The sequence below is a fragment of the Anas acuta genome, chromosome 5 (assembly GCF_963932015.1).
Source record: "Anas acuta chromosome 5, bAnaAcu1.1, whole genome shotgun sequence".
In the NCBI taxonomy this organism is placed as follows: domain Eukaryota; kingdom Metazoa; phylum Chordata; class Aves; order Anseriformes; family Anatidae; genus Anas; species Anas acuta.
In genome coordinates, this window is record NC_088983.1 from 6,897,514 (window position 1) to 6,917,080 (window position 19,567).

The 19,567-nt window shown below is 42.8% G+C and overlaps 1 long non-coding RNA gene across 2 annotated transcripts; it reads left to right on the forward strand.

The window, feature by feature from the left end:
- Positions 1-246: 246 nt before the first annotated feature.
- LOC137858143 (uncharacterized) lies at positions 247-8,042 on the forward strand. Of its 2 annotated transcripts, none has more exons than XR_011097514.1 (4): positions 247-342; positions 1,779-1,875; positions 3,416-3,485; positions 5,593-8,042. It is a non-coding gene; the product is annotated as an uncharacterized lncRNA (long non-coding RNA). The 2 variants fall into 2 exon arrangements; XR_011097515.1 differs by lacking the exon at positions 5,593-8,042 and adding an exon at positions 4,395-5,512 and having other exon boundaries at positions 3,416-3,475.
- The last annotated feature ends 11,525 nt before the right edge of the window (positions 8,043-19,567 follow it).

Consider the following 19,567-nt stretch of genomic DNA (forward strand, 5'->3'; position numbering starts at 1 on the left):
CTCAACATTAAACTGTATAATAGAAAGTGTTAGGCATGCTTAATACCAAGCAGTGTTGTAAATCAGGTCTATAATCTGAGCAGATCTGGTATATAATTAATCTCTGGGGACGCTCTGGGTAGCAACTTGCCAGTCGTTAGTCAGTGAACTCCCACAGGTCTCCATGGCTTGGGGATTAAGCTTTGTGTGTGAATAATCACCTAATTAATCACCTTAGGCAGGAGATTTAGAGACCTTGAGTCCTTGCTCTTGGAGCAGGTGCCAGGTGTGAACAGGATATGCCAAGGTTTCATTATATAGCTCAGTGCTTTCCAGGCTCTCTCTTTTGGAGGCCAGCCCCAGGTGGGTGTGCTCAGACTGTGTTTTGTTAGCACTGGGGAATGCAAAACTGATCACCAACAAGGGAGTGCTTTCTGTGTGCTTTGTGCTGCTGTCCTGAGCAGAAAGGGTGGCAGTGCTGGGAGGAACAAATCCTGGTTTCTTGTCATGGGTATGGTCCTAAAGCAGCAAGCTAACAGGGGTCAGGAGGAGTGCAGAGACAAGAAGGGTTTCATATCAGGTGATGCAGGAGGGTTTGGAAATCTTGTTTATTACAGAAGCAAGTCCTTGTCAGCCGTGAAAGGAGCCCAGACATCCCTGTATCTTGAGAACGATAAAACAACAGAGCCTTCTTCTAGCTTAATTTACAGGAAACTCTAAGGCAAAGGCCATGGCCCCGCAGCCTTACAGATACCTGAAGCTCTTTCTGACACAAGTTATCTGTATGTGAGAAATACTCTGCTAGAATTGATGTTGCCTTTTCAGGACAAAACATGGTTGTGAGATAAATGTGCTTCAGCCCCCTTTTGGGGCAATTTCACCTCTTGCCAAGGAGATGCAGCCTGTGTATTAAGTGCATTAAGGCCAGAATTGTTTTTTCTTTGGAGGTTTCTGCTGAATGCAAGGTGAGAGATGTCTCCTGGAGCTGAGGCACATCTTCTCCATGGGTTTTCCTCCCTCACCTGTGTTCACAGAAAGAAATTATCCTGACACCCTGATGAGGGCAATGCTTAGCCCTGTAACCACAGTCTGTAATTGCTGCTCATGGCAAAGTCAAGACTTAGCATCGTTTGGAAAAGTTTCACCTCCTTTACCATAGAAGGCTCTCTGGTAACAATGTCCACCTGGAGTACAGCTCAGACTCAGACATGACTGCATACAAGTGCTTATGGAAGCCTCTGGTTTCTTGGTAAACAACCTGTGGAGAGCTGTTCTGTCTTCTGTAACTTTGGCTGTTGTCTTAAATTAGAAACAAAATAGTGATGGAATCCCTTAAATACAGGATTTCAAACAAAGAAACTACAGTGTCTTTGAAACTTTTCAGTAGATAAACTTTAGAAGAAGTGTTTTCTAAAAATCACTCCCTGGAAGGGAACCATCTCTCAGTTTCTGCTCGTTCACTGTGCTGCAGCTTACTAAGTATTTTTAATGCACTTACAATGATGTAAGAAAGAAAAAATATATTAAAAAAAAATAATATATAATGGAAGCAAGTATCTGTTTCAATGGTACTTTTTACCACAATAAGGCCATGGATTTCATAGGCTTTTATTGTATTATCAATACAATGCTACAGCATTGATCCACAGCTATGGACAACAAACCAATTACTGTTCAGCTGACTCAAAGCAATTAGTTGGCTTAGGCTACGAGGTAATAAGACCAGCTGAAAATGTTCAACAATCACACTTGTAGAGAGCTGAAATTCACCTTTTCTTTCTGTCTGTTTGACTTTTTAGATGACTCAAAGGTATCATCCTATCTAATGAATTAGAATAAAGCAGCAACTCAAAATCTGGTGAAAACTCCAGAAGTCCTTTGAAGTCTACGACCAAGGTAATGATAGTTTGTAAATGATGGCAGATTATTTTGGAGATGTACAGACTCAAATTCCTCTCTGTATTTTATCTTCCTTTAGTGGGAACTAAATTGCTAAAACACATTCAGACTGGTCTTCAGACTTTGATGCTTATTTTCACTATTAAATTCTTGAAAAAAATTAAAAGCAATTATGAACATTTATTGTCAGATCTGAGGTATAAGGAACTAAGTGTTTGATGAAGTGATGGTGGATTTGGCTGTAAATTTGGGCTCTTTTGGGGTTGGCTAAGCAGAAACTTCTTTAATTGAAGCTTTTCCTGTAAATTTTGTACACTTGTGTTGAGGTCGCTAACGTTTTAAAGATTTTCTTTAAGCCATTTTTTTGAAGTGCAACTGCATTCTAATGATTATGTTGCCTGCGTTAGGTAAAAGATGAAAGGATTCCTACTACAACATTACACTGAAGTATCCTGTGCTCTTCCTTGTAGTTTAATGATCTTTTGAAGGCAGAATTATTACAACCAAAGCATTAAAGACCAGTAGGCTTACCTTTAGTAAGCCTTTACTTTTAGTTAGCTGAAAGAGCAGTTGATACATAACTGGTCTGACTCTTCTTTTGGGGGTATTATGCTAACCTCATTTGGGATTATTGCTGTTCAGACTAATGCCATGCAGCATCCAAATGATCTTGTTTTTAGCTGAAAGAATTGGAAGGGAAGGGGGCTTAATAATTTTGCAGACAGTTGCCCACAAAAATTGAATAAAAGAGAATTTCTACCTGAAGATGATATGCTAATGTATACTTTCTGTTAACCTGCTTCAGTATCCTAAAATAATTGACTGAATGGTGTACTCGAGTTTTGTGATGGAGCAAATCTGCTGCTACTACATAAGAGCTGAAAAAAATGTGGTTTGAATAGTTAAACTCTGGAGATCCTAAGATGACACAGGTGTTCTTCAGACTTGGCCTGCTGAAAGTCTCTGGGACTTGATTCTATTTATGTTGAGAAAAGTCAGAAGATAATTTGGTTTCAAAGGCTGCACGTAATCTGGGTTAGAGCAATACAGGCCCAGGAGAGGTTGTAGTGTCATATAGATGTGACTCCTTCCGTGCTCTAGTAATGGAAATACTGCCTGTAGGCCAACAACTTTTGAACTCAGATCATCACTTGGCAAGGAGATTATATCACAGCATCCTCAAGGATGTGGCCACAAGATGAAACTGCTCTGACCTATAAACTTCGGTTGGAAATGAAGGGGTGGATTTCTCTGAATTAAGTCAAAATGTAGAAATAATGTGCATGCTGGGGTTTCTTGAAGGTTGAAATAAAATTGGGTCATGGCAGTTCTTTTGGAATCCAGACTTTTGCCTGTCTTTGAGATGTTGTCTGGAGCATGTACTGCTGACGGTTCTTGAGATAGACAGGAACCTCATTTGGAACTGCCTTTTGTGCAACTCTTTCAACTCTTTAAAGGTAGCTCAGGTGTCTACCAAAGTGAGAGTGTCCAGGTAAAGGAGAGGTTTTTTTTTTTTTTTTTTTTGTCTAATTAACAGATTGAAGGCACTGATGTGTAGTGGAAGAGCTTCAGCTAACTGGCTAACTTCAAAACTAAGGTATTGCTCTGTAGTGTTAGAATTAAAAAAAAAAAAAAAGGGATTTAGGGGATGGAGAGGGTGGAAAATGGGATAGAAGAGACCTCAAGGTGTCTCCCCCAGGATACCCCACTACAACATCAGATGTTATGCGTTACAGCATCACCATAGCTGGGTCTGGCTGTGGTGTTCTACTGAAGGGAGAAAACATCATTATCCTTGGAAATTCTGAAGTGAATGCAGTCTTTAAGTGTGAAAAAAGGCTTTTTCTTGCTTCTTAGGTTATCTTCAGACTTTTTCTGAGTTCAGCACATTTGGGTTCATGCATTCCAAGAAATTTAGCTCTATAGTTGTAGGAAACTGTTGTAATGCTAGGTTAGAAATATTTGGGGAAGACATTAAAATAGTATTCTCGAGGGTTTACGACACACTGTGCCATTATGTAGTCCTGTATGAAAGTTGAATAAGAAATCAGTTGAATGAGCTGCACTATTCACTTACAGCTAGATAATGTATGAATAATGTGATCACCCCAGACACAAGCATTGCAAAGGTTTTATAAGTATTGTTAGGATATTTTATCTGTATTTGCATGGCCTAAAAGGAAGAAAAAAAATTACTAAGGTTGAAGAGTCAGCCTTTCAGAGCTAAAGATTTTGGCTCTGGGTCCTGAAATTCTTTTTTTTGTGTGTTTGGATGTTGCTTTCATGTGGTATATAATGGTGAGTTTTCCTTTAGGAGAGACCAAAGAAATAGGTAAAAATCTTTGATTTCACCTTTTCCTTGGGTGAGTCTTCCTATGTTGCATGGAGCCATTAAACACCTGCAGTGTGTGAGCACCATGAAAGGAATCTGTCAATTTCTCAAAGCAGTGCCCACCTGCCCAGCCACCTCTCTCCTTTCCAGTTATGAGGTGTGTTTCTCAATGTCTTTCTTTCAGAAGAGCTTTCACAGAGCAGGTGCCAGGGCAGCAAGCAGCATGGCTTGTGGGGACCCAAACAACAGGTTCTTGGCAGGACGTCCATCAACATTGACTTCTTGACTATGCTTTACCTGCTGTGATGGTGAATGGCTGCAGTTACTACATTCTACTTGATGTAACTTCTATTTTGACAGCATCTTTCCAATCCACTGTGCAACAGCATTTAATAGGTAAAAGCATATTCCCTCCCCAGCAGAGAGTACCTAATTTTTCTATGGTAGCAAAACTGACTTGGCCCTGTTGCTGGTCAGTTTGTGGAAGCTGGGCTCTGACCGGATCTCTGAGCTGAAGAAGACTGCACAGTGAATGCTTCAGCATTCAGCACAGCTGAGGAAATTATGAACTTTGGGATGTGGATAGGGCTGGGAATCCACAAGTAAGTGAAAAGACAGACTTTCTGTCCATTCATCTTAGAAGAGATGATAGGAGCTACTACTTTGTGTTAAATTTATTTTTTATTGACTTTGCCAGTAGTTTCTGCTCAGGTGGAATTTGTACAATTCTGTTCCTGTGATCTTCTGCAGGGTTGTCTGGAGTCAGGCAAAGGGGTTTGGCAAGAAGAGTTACGTGGACTGTCTGAAGTCCTCTCCTTCTGTCCTTTGATCTCCACCTTTTAGATAAGGCACTGCATGATACAATGAGCTTAGGCAATGTAGCACTCAGTTAAATGAGTGGAAAGAAGCAGGAGCATGGATCATTGATGTGTAGCTGAGTATGTTACTCAGCCTCTGGACAAAACCGCTGCTGCTTATTCACCTCTGTGATTGATCACTACTGTATTACGTTCTTTTATTTTGTGAGTCACTTACCAGATAGGACAGCCCTTCTCTGTCTACCAAACATCGCACAAAGGTTGCTAATAGAGTGACTCACTGCAGTGTATCATTTTTAATGTCAGAACTTCTTTCTAATTTATCTACGTCTCACTTCGGATGGGGTTACCGATGCTGTGGAACACCTAAGCATTTGATTACAGTGGAAAATCTTAAAGTTATGATTCACAAAGCTGGTCTAGTAACCAAAGCACAGGCATTTCTAACGTGAGAAAGCCCCTTCTGTTTATCCTGAGAGCTATGTTGTTTCCTCTCAGATTGCCTCCCGCTTTGTTTTATCTGTTAAATTATGAAATAACTTGGTGTGTGTTTGTGTTGTGCAGATTGCCGAGCTGGGGAGCCCTGGAAGGCACTGGAGTCAGCCCAATCCTGCTGTCCAGCAGGTCACTCACATATCTCATGTCCCAGGGGTTCTGGTGCTCATGTGCATGGAGCTGTGAGAAGGTGGTGCTGAGAAAAGAGGCAGCAAACATTACCATGGCTAGGTTGTTGGATGTGGTCCAGCTACTGTTTTCTGGGAAGAAAAAAAAAGATATATTTTTTTCTTCAGTGGCTGTGGTTCTGCTTTATGATCTTATACTTGAAAAGTACTTTATGACCATTATTTGGTGCAACATGGTGTGCAGAGCCTGGGGATTCAGAGACAGGTGGTACATCTATGCTGCAGAGCACAGAGCTAGGCGAGTAAACAGCAGGGGTCTTGGAGGCAGAAAATTGTCTGTTAGGCATTTATTTGCTGCTGTTCATATAATAGTGCTGGTGCGTCTACATGTTGTTCTGGAACTAGTCCTGTTCATCTCACATCCTAGAGATTGGGCAGGCCCTTGTCTGAGGGGTTTCTCTGCAAACTTACTAAGTGCTTTTTCTTCCTCCTTGCCTCATCCCAGTCTCAGAAGTGTGAGTCATTAAAGATGCTCAAGTCTTGAATGCTATGGAGAGAAAAGTCTAGAGCTGTATGGAAATGGATTGTGAGGACACGGAAATAATCTCCTTCACAGCATCTCTGCTGTCACCACATCTCTTGGGGATTCCCTTTCCCATCCATGGTTCAGTGAGTGTATGCCATGTGCTAGGGGATGTTCTGGGAAGCTCCTGGTGCCCAAGGCTGTGCTGTGCTCCCGCAACATGGTGGGAGTTAGTATTTTTAGTTGCGTTTCTTGGTTGAGAAATCACTGATGGGAAGAACATGCGCTGGTTACAAGCAATACATGCTGAAAAGTAAGGATTGTGAAGGATCTCAAATTGCTTAAATCTATTCGTGTGTGTATATTTCAGATACATGCTTCATTATGTCCCTGGATTCCTGGTCAGTGTCTCTGAGATAATTGTCTGGTCTTTGCTACCACTGTTCTAGCATGACATCAGGCAGCAAAATAGAGCAGTTGGAGATCTTTCTCTGTTGTCTGGCAGTTTGACACCTGGACACACTGAGATCCCAGAAGAGTTCTGTGTTTGGAGACTGGGTCTGAGCAAAGAGACCTCTCTCTTCTTTCTTAAGATGAAGAGACCTTGTATATGTGCTTGAAATGGGAAGTACACAAATCTCAGAATTGTGTCAATTATTTTTAATGAATTCCAGTTAATGCATGTGCAATTGGGTCTAAACCTGGAACATAGGCATGAGCCTATATGTGTGTGTTCAAGCATGGTAGCATTGGTCAAAACTCTGTGGTTCCTGACTACCAGGCTTAGTTGTAACCAACTGAGCTCCAGCCCAGCTCTAGTTGCACATAGCCTGAATTTCTGAGCACAGGAAATCCAAAGATGGAACAAGACCTTTACATTGAAGTCTGCCAGCACCTGTGGGAGTAAATGGAGAAGGCTGTCTCCTAGCACAGTCCAGATGCATTGCAAGCCATGAAATAGTCCTGTCTCTTGAAATTTCCAGCCTGATCTGGAGACTGGTGCCTTCCTGATGTAATGGTAGTGACAGTCACCAGCAGCTGTATGCTTCGATGTCCACTCGCATCAAATGCTACACCTAGATTGCATTCTGGTAGGCAGTCTTTAACAGCACTGAGATGGGCTGTGATAACAAGGCTTTAACAGATTTGTAAAACTGCTGCCCTATTCATAACTGCCACACAGTCTTAGAATGCCAGGTATTTCTTCTTGTAAGGTACTGTTTTCCCAGTCCTCATATGTGCCCTTGTATTCAGATAGGCCACACATCTGTACACTACTTCAGGGCTGATTGTTATTGGTGTGTGTGTGTGTGTTCTCTTTGTTTTCTATCACAGGGCCTTCAAGGAATCCCTTTGATATACTAGGTAATCTTTTTGTAAAGGGGAGAGGACAGCTGTGGCCAGAGGACACTGTTTCACATCCGTTCAGGTTCACCTGTAGGTTGCCCACAGAGGGTATTTCTTATCGTATGCAAGCCGTGTACCTGCTCTATTCTCTACAGACCCAAGTGAGTTATATTCATCTCAGATGATTTCCAGAAGGCTGGTTGTGCTTATCTGGACTTCTGATGTCAGGAAAGGAGAAAACAAAGTTAAGCCTTTAAACAGGAGCAAAACAAATTTATGACTCCTCTGAAACTCTGTAAGAAAGAGGAGATGAGGGGAAGGAACAATGATTAAAGTAAATTTGCAGTCTCATTTAATAAGTTATTACTGGGTTGGGGAAAAGCTGGCAGAATAACATTTCTGAAGCCTTTAAAACAATTCCAGCTTGATGGGAAAACCTCTGAGCCTTCCAGGAATAAATCCTGTGCTAACAAGGATGCTATATTTTATTTCCTTCTGGTAATATCTATGGACAAATCAAGAACAGAGCCCCACTGTGCTGTGAGCTGTACAGACTCGAGGTGGTTCAGAAGAGTCCCCCAGGGAAGGAGACAGTGAAGGGGTGAGATAAGCAGAAAGCATGTAGGAGACAAGGAGGAAAATGAGTAGCATCGGTAACTCTAAAGAAAGCTAAAGTAAACCAAAAGTTGGCTTTGCAAGTTCCCACTGTCTGCCATGTCAATATGTTCTGCCTTTATAAATGCTCTATTAAAAATGATCTATTTCAGATGGTATTAATCCCCTCATCTTCTGTAATTTGACAGCTTTGAAAGTTTATCAGCTTCTTATGGCCAAAAATCCTTGGACAAGAGGGTTCTCATCTTAGGACAATCATATGCTATTGCTAAATACATATCTATTTTCTTACATGGCTCTCTTTGACAATGACCTCTTCCCAAAGAGTACTTCATCCTGTCTAACAACAAACTGGCATTCAGAGGAGTAAGGCAGTTTGCCTGTGGGATGAGTCAGGTTCTCTCCATTGCCTGGTTCCTAAAAGGCACATCTATTATAGAAGGGAGGCTAGCAGGATGGGCTGTAATTTCTATCAAGGAAGCCTACTTTACATTTGATGAAAGAGAATCTATCTCAGCATGTAACTGATATTTCATTGCTGAAGGAACCTGTAGCACAAAGCCAAATATAAGAACTAGAAATATTTTAAATGGGGGGAGAGCAAATCTTTTGCTTTCCTTATTTTTTTTCCAATTAATTAGGGATATAGGAAAAAATAAAATAAGAAGTGCTCTGACTGCTTCCTTGTGTTATTGCCTTGGAAATGCATTGGGCTTGGCTAGCTGGGGTGTGTGTGTAAGAGGTACTGGTGCAATGACCACAGCTCTTGGGGGCTAAATTCCTTTGCTCTGACCATTATACCTCACTGCATACCTAAGCATGCAAAAAATCTGGCAGCGTACTGCCTGTCATGTCTTATTGCTTAATGATGTAGCCAGAGGCAGAGCTGATATTAAGGACATTTTTTCTTCCCAGTTGGTAGCACATCTTTAATCCCATCAGAGAAGACGCATTTAGAAACTGCAAAGGGAGCTTGCTCAAAACTGTCACTTTGTTACCTTAATGAGCCCATTCTTCAATCAAGGTACCAAGGTAGTTTATTCTCTGGGAGCTCGATGCCAGCATTAGAATACTGGGTATTTATAGTGGCAGTCACAGGCTCTTAACAGGATAATGGCTGATGGCACACATCTCTGCTGCTTAAGCTGGGGAAGGGGAGAGGTGGGTAGGATGGAGGGGATCAGCTGAGCTTTGCAATTTAGCCTGTCTCAAAAAAATATATTAAAAAAAAAAAATGAAAAGATGAAACCTCATTAATTCTCCTTCTGGGCAGGACACTGCTTAACAAATCAGGCCAGGCGATGAGGGGGGAAGGAAAAAGGAAAAATTAGTGCAAGCCTAGCACTTGCTCTTAGAACACAGACTGAAGCACAGCATTGCGCTGACAGTGCTGGGATTCACCTGCCTCTGTCAGCACTGCTGCCAGCTCCGTTTGCTTTGCTTGGCTTCTCTTTGCTTGGCTTTGCTTCTCTGGACTGCTCCTTTACGGTAATGGGACTTGGCTGTGCAGAAGTGCTGGATGGGTGGTACGTGGTATTTGAGGAAAATCTCTTCTATGGCAGTATATTTTTTCCTTCTCTAGTCCTCCTATTACTTAGACTTCCCAGTTTCCAGGAATTAGTCATGAACTTGTAATTGGATGTGTGCTTATACTGAGTATTGAGCCCAAACTGGAGTTGCTGTGTGGAGGCTTCGTGTGTTTCTGTCAATACTGTTAGGATCTGAAGTGGTACAGTAGGTCCCCAGACCCAGGCCTTGCCACTCACAGATTTCTCTTAGGTCAGCACGGAGAGAAGAGGTTATTAGTATTTTTAATGTCTTTAAGCCATTGAAAACACACTTGTTCTGGCCCCTGGGTTTCCAGAGCTCCCTTCCAAGGTTGCTCAGGCTGCTTGATCTTGCCAGGAGAGCATGGCCAGCAGCATCTCTGTAACACTTGGCTCTCAGCCCAACTTTCTCAGTCACCCGCTATTTCACAAGTTGTAAAATGCCTGCTTGTGTACTAGGAAAAGACTGCTGCACATCTTTTAGATAAAATATTAATGGGTGGCTGAAAATGATCTGTTAGTCTGACCACAGCTATGCAAAGAGAGTCAGAGCTTTACCAATGCTCAGCCTTTCTAACCAGGGAAAAGCTCTGCCAGTTGCCCTTCCTGCCACCAGCAGCACTATGAAATCAGGGAGCAGCTGTTAACATGGCTGTTGGTTGGAAAGCAGGCAGCGAGGCTGGCAAAATACCAGCGGTGCTTATTAAGTGATCTTGTGGATATTGCTAATCCCCTCTTGTCATGGAGCAGACTTGTGCTTTTCTCCTTTGGTATGCTAGCTGCAAATACAACGTGGGTGCGAGAGCTGCTTGCCATTCTTGTAATTGTCACTTTTCACCTGGCTGAGGTCCCTTTGTGTTATAACAGAAAGGGAAATCCTGTACCTTTTTTTGTGTGCTGGTTGGTGAATGTCCAAAACTGCAGCTTTCCATGCAAGCAGAGCTCCTTCCTACATGTTTTGGAGAAAGGACTTGAGGCTCAGAAGTTTGTTCCTCAACCCCTCAGCTGTCAGCTGATCTACAAAATGGAGTCTGAGTGTTCAGCCTTGCACAGCAGGTAGCTTGGAGGAGCCTGCCCTCTTCTCAGTGAAACCATCGCATGGTCACAATGCAGGTAACTTTGTGTGTTTTTGGACGAAGGTCGTTGGCTTGGTAACAGTTTTCCCCAGGAGCTCTGACATATTCATGTGCAAGTGCATGAGGAAAATGTGTTGTGCGTGTTCTTGCTTTGTGTGCTTATTGCTTCTTTCATGAAGGTATATGAGCACTTTTAAAAATACACTTCCATAGATCTTCTTTTCTCAAGAAAGGCTTAACACTCCGGAATTGTTTGACAAAGCATCATAGCAAAATTTTGTTGCTGCGACAGGCTCATGCTTCAGCTGCTTTCCTCTCCCTGGTTTGAGAGATTTGCTGTTGCTCATGCTATTTTCATGAAGACCCTCAAATATATGACTCATAGGGAAAAATATAGCTAAACCTAAACAATATTTGTTTCCTAAATGAAACAAGACTGCATGGAAGCTTTGAATCACCACTGATATTGCAAATGAACCTTATATTAAACAAATAACCTGTTGATGTTTCTGTGCCAACGAAGGAAACATTCAGGAGGACAGCATAAAGTAAGCACTACCTGTGTCTATTCCTACATTGGAGGAATTGCTTTAGAGTCTCAGTGTCTTGTGTGCAGTGGTTGGAACCCTGAATTTCCTTCCTCAAAGTGTTTGTACAAAGGTAACCAGCCCTCTTTGAGTCAGATGGTGGCACATCTTCTCCCATAGCTTTCTGACAGGGATAAGAAGCATGTAAATGCTGGGGAAATTAGAAGTTTTCTTTGCCAGATACCTGAACTAACTTTGCTTTCTGTGTTTGGTGGCTCTTGATAAATACAGCACAGAGTGGTTCCTTCTCTGCATCACAGAGGCAGACACACAAAACCTACAATACACATTCTCTGCACAGTGTTTTTCCTCAAGAAGCTCTGGGTAGGAGGTAACGCTGCCTGAAAGAGACTGACCTTTCCATGCACGAATTTGTGTAAGTGGCTGCCTGGAGCTGCTTCATCTGGTATCTGCTATTATGTTAGAAAAGATGGGAAACAATTACTCACTGGTTGGCACAGAGGAGATAGTCCTGAAATTTCTGTAGAAATTGTCTCTGAGCACACATTCCCCACAGCCTGTGTATTTTGGGGTTTCCAGTGCCAGATGCCTTCAGCAAAAGGTCAGACTAAATCTAGTCCCTAAGAAGTTAATGGTTGTGTCCTATGAAAGACCACACCATTTCAAGGCCCAGCAAGTGAGTTGCCCCTTGCTAATTAGAATCAAGGGAGGAGAAACTATCACATCAAAAGGTTAAGTCCAAGTCTTTATGCATTTATTTACTATTGTTCTGCTAGCTCTTAAACCATTTGCTAGTACTCATCCCAAATTCATGAAGTACTATAAATACTCACTGAAAAATTTCATTATTTTTTCATAAAGGACAAGAAATGTAGTTGGGGAAATTCAGTTTAGTATTCATGCTTCCAAACAACCGAGGGCTCACTGGGTTCCCATTAAAAGCTTGTCAGATGGTGCCTATGCTTTGAGCGCTGGGTGGGCTATTCCAACTGCAAAATGGAAAAGTTAAACATTTCTAAGTAGATGTATTCCCATATGTGACACAGACAATCACCTTCTGATGATGTACTTCATAAATCCTCTAAAGACTATGGGGAATGCTTTCTGACTATTACCACCTGCCAAGCTGCATGCTTGATTTTTTTAATTTTTTTTTTTTCCCCAGATGTTCTTTTAGGTCTCTTTATGCTGCCAAATGAAATGGTTTTGGTACAAGTAGGAACTCAACTCTGCCCATTTGCTAATCATGGGAAATGGCTGCTTGAGGTCCTTATCTCCCATTATTAGCAAATAGCTATCAAGGGCATCCTCCTGCCCCAAGACATAAGTAATGCTACTTTTGCCATCCCTGACATGTTGATTCCCTGATGCTGTGCTTGAACTCCTTTCACAAGGGGATCCCCAAAACTTCCTCCCTATCCCATCTGTTGCTTTGCTGTTCTGAGTCTTAGAAATGTTAAAGCCACTCCAATCTGAATTTTCCCCTGCTACAACTTATACTTACTCCTCCTTGCCCTCCACATCCAGGATGTGGAGAAGGGCTTATTTCCACTGTCCTTTCAGCTGCCCTCATAAACGTGAAGATAACTTTTCTCTTTTCAAGGCTAAGCTGTTTCTGTGTTTTTTCAGACATTTTCTAGATGTTTGCATCTACACGCTGTGGTATCTTCTAGCCTCTTGTCACCCAGGTGACATCCTGAATGTGCTGTAGTGCTACACATGGAAAAATGCTGCCTGGGCTTTGTCACTGGCGAATGGTTTGGGAAGTGTCAAGTGAGATGCAACTGATTCCAATTTCTTTTATAGCTGGACATGGAGTCTTCTAGACTAAAGTAATTTGTGTTGACTCTTTCACCTCCTCCTCCCAAGCGGTGCAGGGGGATGGGGGAGTGGAGGTTATGGTCAGTCTACAGCACTTCTTCTCTGCTGTTCCTTCTCGGTCACTCTCATCCCCTGTGCTGTGGGGTCCCTCCCACGGGATGCAGTCCTTGATGAACTGATCCGGCGTGAGCTTCCCACAGGCAGCAGCTCTTTCAGAACTGCTCCAGATATGGGTCCTTACCACGGGGTCCATCCCTCAGGAGCAAACTGCTCCAACCTGGCTCCCCCACGGGCAGCAGCTCCTGCCCCATCACCTGCTCCTGCGTGGGCTCCTCTCCACGGGCTACAGGTCCGGCCCGGAATCTGCTCCGGCAGGGGTCTTCCACAGGCTCCGTCGGTGCAGGGCCACCTGCTCCACCGTGGTACTCCATGGGCTGCAGGGGGACAGCCTGCTTCACCATGGGCCTCACCACAGGCCGCAGGGGACTTCTGCTCCGGCGTCTGGAGCACCTCTCCCCCTCCTTCTGCACTGACCCTGGCGCCTGCAAGGCTGTTCCTCACTCCTCTCACTCTCCCAGCTGCTGTGTGGCGCAGCGTTATTTTCCCTGTCTTAAATATGCTCTAACAGAGGCGCAAAATAACATTGTTGGCTCGGCTTATTGGCTCGGCTCAGGTCAGCAGTGGGGCCCTTCCCAAACATGGGCCCTTCGCAAACATGGGGCAGCTTCTAGATCCTTCTCCCAGAAGCCACCCCTATGGCCCCCTGCTACCAAAACCTTGCCACGTAAACCCACTACACATGCTTTAGCTATCCTTTCCTGGGGGGGTCATATCCATATTCCCCCTCTTTTGTTTTTAAAGCATAGCTTTTAAGGTACCATGGGCTTGTTTAATAATTGCTTGACCTGTGGGAGAATGGGCTATACCTGTCAGATGCTGAATGCCCCACTATTGAAAAAAAGTGGGTTACATGGGTCATATCCTGGCCCATTATCTATTTTAATTGTTTTGGGGTTTTCTAACGTCACAAAAGCTGTGACCTCATCTACCAAGTATTATCCCTTGCTACATGTATGTGCCAAGCAAGATGCTTTTGATTGTGATCTCACATGGCTCTTTAAGGCCTCAAAGATGGCTCTCTAGGTGCTGAGCAGTCCAGCTGCAACCTTGTCATTTTTAGTAGCAGAGTCCCAAGGCTTGACCCCTATTTGGTCCCATGTTTCAGGATCGTAAACTGTCTGATACGTAATAGAGGGTATAATCTGGAAGCTTCCTATGACATTCTTTGTTACTTAAGGACATATGATTCCCTGTGATGCACAACTGCATACCTGTGGCCAGAGAGACGTAATTGTGTGTGGGGGTATGTCTCTTTTAGCAATGCTTCTTTCAGCTTGAGCTTCTTTCAGCTTGGGTGCATTTCCTTTCAGCTTGCTGGGTTTGGCCGAACTTATCTTTGTGAGGCAATCAGCGTCCCTGCCCCTGTTCCGTTGGTCTGCCCCTGTTCGGGCGCCATTTGTGGCGAAATGACCGCACAGACACCATGGTAAGTTTAGGGTTCAATAACTTCCTCGACCTTATTGAGGACAGGCTCCCTTATACCATTAGCTCTGCAGGTGGTAGTTTCCCACTAGCTATTCATTGGTTACCAACAATTGGCCCAGCACCAGCAAACACCCAGCAACTTCCATGTCTTAACGGTTGGAGAAGAAGCGGTTGGAGACAGCAAAGTGTCTCGTGGATCACCACTTCTTTGTTCCTTCTAACTTGTTTACATTCCTCATAGCTTCATTATCAGTCTGATGTTATCATCAACCACTTAGCTTGTTGACCCCCATGACATTAATCCCACAAGAAACAGGTGCTTTTTGTTTTTTCTTCATGGTGACCTGGTAGAAGACCTGTTGCAGTGATGGGGGAAACTGCTGTTGTCCTTAGTAGACTTTTACCTCAGACATAATCTGTCTCAATTTTTCAACTGCCATTTTTTTGTTACTGTACTTACACCCTCCTTAAATGGTGTTTTAAACTTTTCTGAGTCATGCAGTAGATTTTCTTCCCTCCCACCCATTTGTAATATTTTCTAGATATTCACTCCTCATTAATTTATGTTCCAAAATTAATAATCTCCTGATAAAATACTCCAGTTTAAATTACTCTTTAGGATGAAGATAAATGTTACGTGTGAGTCATAATATATTCCCACCACTTTCAGAGGAATACTGTTCATAATGTCGCATCCAGAAGCATTAAATTATCTGCTGACTATTTAGACACGAATGTATATTTGGTACCTAGAAAGAATAGATATAAGTGAGTGTCCTGAAAAGCTATTATTGTAGAGATACTTGTTAGAAAGGTGTTTTTACTTGCTGGCTGCAATGTAGTAGTTTAAAATGATCTGAATTATTTTCAAAAGTCAAATGAATAATACACACTTAAAGCAATGCTTGTAAACATTTTCTAAATTAATTTTCTGGCTTGCTGGAAAAACACTGATATATCCCTCAGTCCTCTCTTGTACAGCTTGGCCTGTACTAAGCTTGGCTTCAGTACTAAGCAGCTTGGGATAGAAATAAATGTGCTTCTCAGTCACTATCCTACTAGCAGTTCTCAGAATAAGTCTCAAAACGTATTGGCTTGTCTAGGCAGTCTTTATTCCAAACTGTTGTATGTCCTTTATTTCTTTATCAGGTTTAATGTTTAGTCTGTGCAGTGCTGGGTATCAGCTCTGGGTTACAGAGCAGGCTCCATATTTTGTGCACACTGTTTTCATGCATCCCTGGACTTAGAGCCGAGGGGACTTGTACAACATAATCTGATCACCCTCAGAAAAGCACAAAATGTGGGCAGAGTGAAACACTTAGTAATGAAGGTGTTTAGGTTGAACTTCTATAAAGTCAATTAAAAAACCCTAAATACGAACAAACATGCCAAGCTTGGTTTTATTAGCTGGTGTAGTAAAGCAACAGACTGGAATGCATCTATAAGGCTATGGTGTAATCTTAATGCTGTTTCCCTATGTTACCAGTAAACGTATGCTGACAAACACCTCTGTTTTTTAGCTTTTCTGGTCAGTCTGTTACATTTCCTCTTGGGAGGAGCAGAAGCAAGAGATTGCTGGCCTGTGCCCGAATCCTGAAAAGAGGTACCTTTAGCACCCTGTTCACTCAGCACACATCCCACAGGCACAGAGAGGGAAAGACAGTGCTGGATTGTGGCCAGTTGATCCTACAATCAAACTGACATGTTAGTTTCTGCTTGTGCAAAACTCCATCTGCAGGTTTATAGGCTGCAATATCTAAAGACAGATTGGCACCGAAAGTCAAGTGGTGCCCCTGCCAAAGAGCTGACAGTTGGAGAGTGTTAGCAGCATCCCCCAAATGTGCCAACGTCTTGAAATTAAAACCAGTTTTACCTAAAGCTGCAATCCAGAGCCTGAAGTGTTCATGTCTCCTTCTGGGGATGTCACCCTTCCAAGTTGGCACTGGGACCAAGGAGGTGGTGAACTTGGCTTGTAACTCTCAGTTAAGGTGTAAAAGACTCTCAGTGCTAGAGGTGCTCAGGTGTGGATCATAAAAGAACACACCAGAACTGTCAGGATCAGTGAAGTGTGTTGGCATGGTGGGAAAAATGCAAGTGTTAACAGGGTGCTGATGCCCTGTGGGGCACATCATCAGGGCAACAGCGGAATAGGATTTAACACAAAAGACCTTGTCATCTCGGGATGAACGAATGAGACTGTTGGATACCTGAAGCCTTTACGCTCTGCTTGGCCTCCTCTGGGAGTCCTGGGGGTGGGCACTGACTTTCAAGAGGGATGTGGTCGGTGAGAGACGGCCTCGGTGGGAAGCGTGGTGCTGAGCATGGAGCTGGAAAATGGACTTGTTACGTGGGAAGATAACAGGAATGGTGTCTCCTGAAAAGAGAAGGCTAAAGAAGGAAAACTATCCTCAGTGTTAGGGGTGTAAGTGGCTTAAAAGAGCAGTGGAATAATCTGTTCAAGTACATGGTGGGTAGAATCAGTAATAATGAATTTAAATTAAAACAAGGGAGGTTTAAATTAGCATAAGAATTTTGACTCTAAGAATAGCAAAAAACTGGAATAGAAGGTGGAGCCTCTGTTATTCAACCTGTCCTTAAATAATTTAAGCAGAAATCAGTTGAGGATGGCTTAGGCAGAGTAACTTTTTCTCCCCGACCTTATTTTTTGCTGGGGGCTTGTAGGACAGAAGCAAGCTATTTTTATCTGTTTTTTTTTTTTTTTTTTTCTTTCCTTTTGAAGAGTGAAATTCAGTTTTGCTACCTTGTACATGCTCATATCAGCTCTAATTTAGGTGGGGTTGTGCTCTGATATGACAGTTTTCGATGGAGGAAAAGGATTATTTATTTAGGGAGAAACTGTAAATATTTGGGGTCTTTTATTTTGGCAGCCAGTATTTAAAACTTCCTTATAATAAATGGAAAAAAAAAAAAGATTGCCTTATATTTAATGAACACATGAAACTAGTTCTTGGTTCTGCTGCAGGCTTCCTATGTTATCTTGAGTAACTCTAATATGCATTAAAACATGAAGGTGAGGACAGTAAACCTTACCCTTCAGAGAAAAGAGAAGGGAGCCTGTGAGGTTGTACTTTTGTAGTGGCAAGGGCTATTTCTTCTCTGTACAACCCCTAATACTCACAGTCATGCCTGACAACTTGGTGCTGGTGCAACAGGCAGCAATATTCCTTTTTCAAGACCTGGGATCGCCAATGTCATTCAAATACCAAAGGCTCCCAGACAGTGCTTCTCAGATGAAATATAGTAATAATGTGGTTAAAGAGCTCGGAAAAAAATGAACAGAGCAAACTGAACTAACAGAAATAAGGCACAGAGGTGCACTCACATGAGCCCAAGGTTTTGTGCCACCTAGGTGCTTGCTGAGGAGAGCTTGTTAGGCGTAGGCATCCAGCAGGCTGTACAGTGTGTTTGCCTTCCAGTGCAGTGGTTTTGAGCTGTTAGCAAGCAGCTGAGTGACTTTGTTTTGGGAAATGCTGTCCCCTGAATGGGGTATGGCATCACTGCAGGGATCTCTGTGCTGGAGCAAACCTGTACTCCTCTGATGGACACACCTTCCTCTGCTGGTGTTTATGATGGCATCAGTCATCACAGACTCTGCAGGTAGGACATCCATGGCAATGACATGCTAGATGTGCAGATGCCTGATGAGCTAGGCAGGCTGTCTGATGGGGGGGATGTATCGCTCTTTAGAATGGCAAATAACTTGACCTTGCTTGATTTCTATCTTTGGGTGTGTCCTTAGTTGTTTTTTTTTCCTTTTCACCTGGTGGTTTTTTGTCCTTGAGTTACTAACTGTTACCATCTCAGCAACATCACTTCTGTCCTGTCCCTTCCTCTTTCCCCCCCACCCCTTTCCTTGCATGATATTAGCTTACAAACTACTGCAGCTCATCAACAGTTTTCCAGGAAAAGAGTCAATTATTTTTTGCACAGCTGTACTGTGCAAAATGAGCACAGGGCAGGCAGCTGAACCCTGGGCTGGAATTATTCCCCAATGTAGCTTATGCATAGACCAATACAGTCGGTCTTGTTAATCTGTGTTAAAGATGCTCACAGTAATTTTTTACAGTAAAGCACTAGTTTATACTTGCATTTCTGGCATTCTATTCATTTCCACCTGATAGTCCGTAGAATCCCCTTTCAGGGACTGAAAGCTCCAAGCAATGCTCTGTTATTATTATTACTACCCTTTTTAGCACAGTACCACTGCTGAGCAAAAGTACAGACCCAGGGACACGCTGTGTCAAGAGCTTTCAGACCCTGAAGTACTGAAGTAGAAGGTACCTCTTAAAAACACACACACACACACACATGCGTTATCATTGATTCAAAATTCTACCTAGGGACATGTGGATTATCTTGGAAAGTGGCAATAGGAAGAGCTGTTTAGCCTGGAGAAGTGTTGGTCTGATCCTGAATTTGTAATGTCAGTCTGTTTGTGGTATTAGCATCTATTTTCCCTGGCACTGAAGCTTTGAGCAATGATGAAGCTGAGATTGGGAGTGCACACAAAGCTGGATGGGCTGAGCCCCTACAAACAAGTGCTGAAGTATTTCCTTTCTTAGTTGGTCTGTCATTGTGCAAATACATTAATTAATTCATTCCATGACATTTCTATAAGCTTATGTACAGTTTTTTTTCTTTTCAGAATATGATGACACCCTGTGACTACTTTGTTTCAGTCTCTTCCCCATCACCAAGAAAATCCTCAGAACCTTTCTCTAGGCGCTTTTAGAAGACAACACTTCTGACTTTACCTTTTTAAAGCCAAACACTAGAATGAAAACTACTGCTACAGGGAAAAAACTTGGCACTAACAGAGAAGTGAGATTCTGTATGGAGGGCAGGCAGCAGGATCTGGATAGGCTGGGCTGAT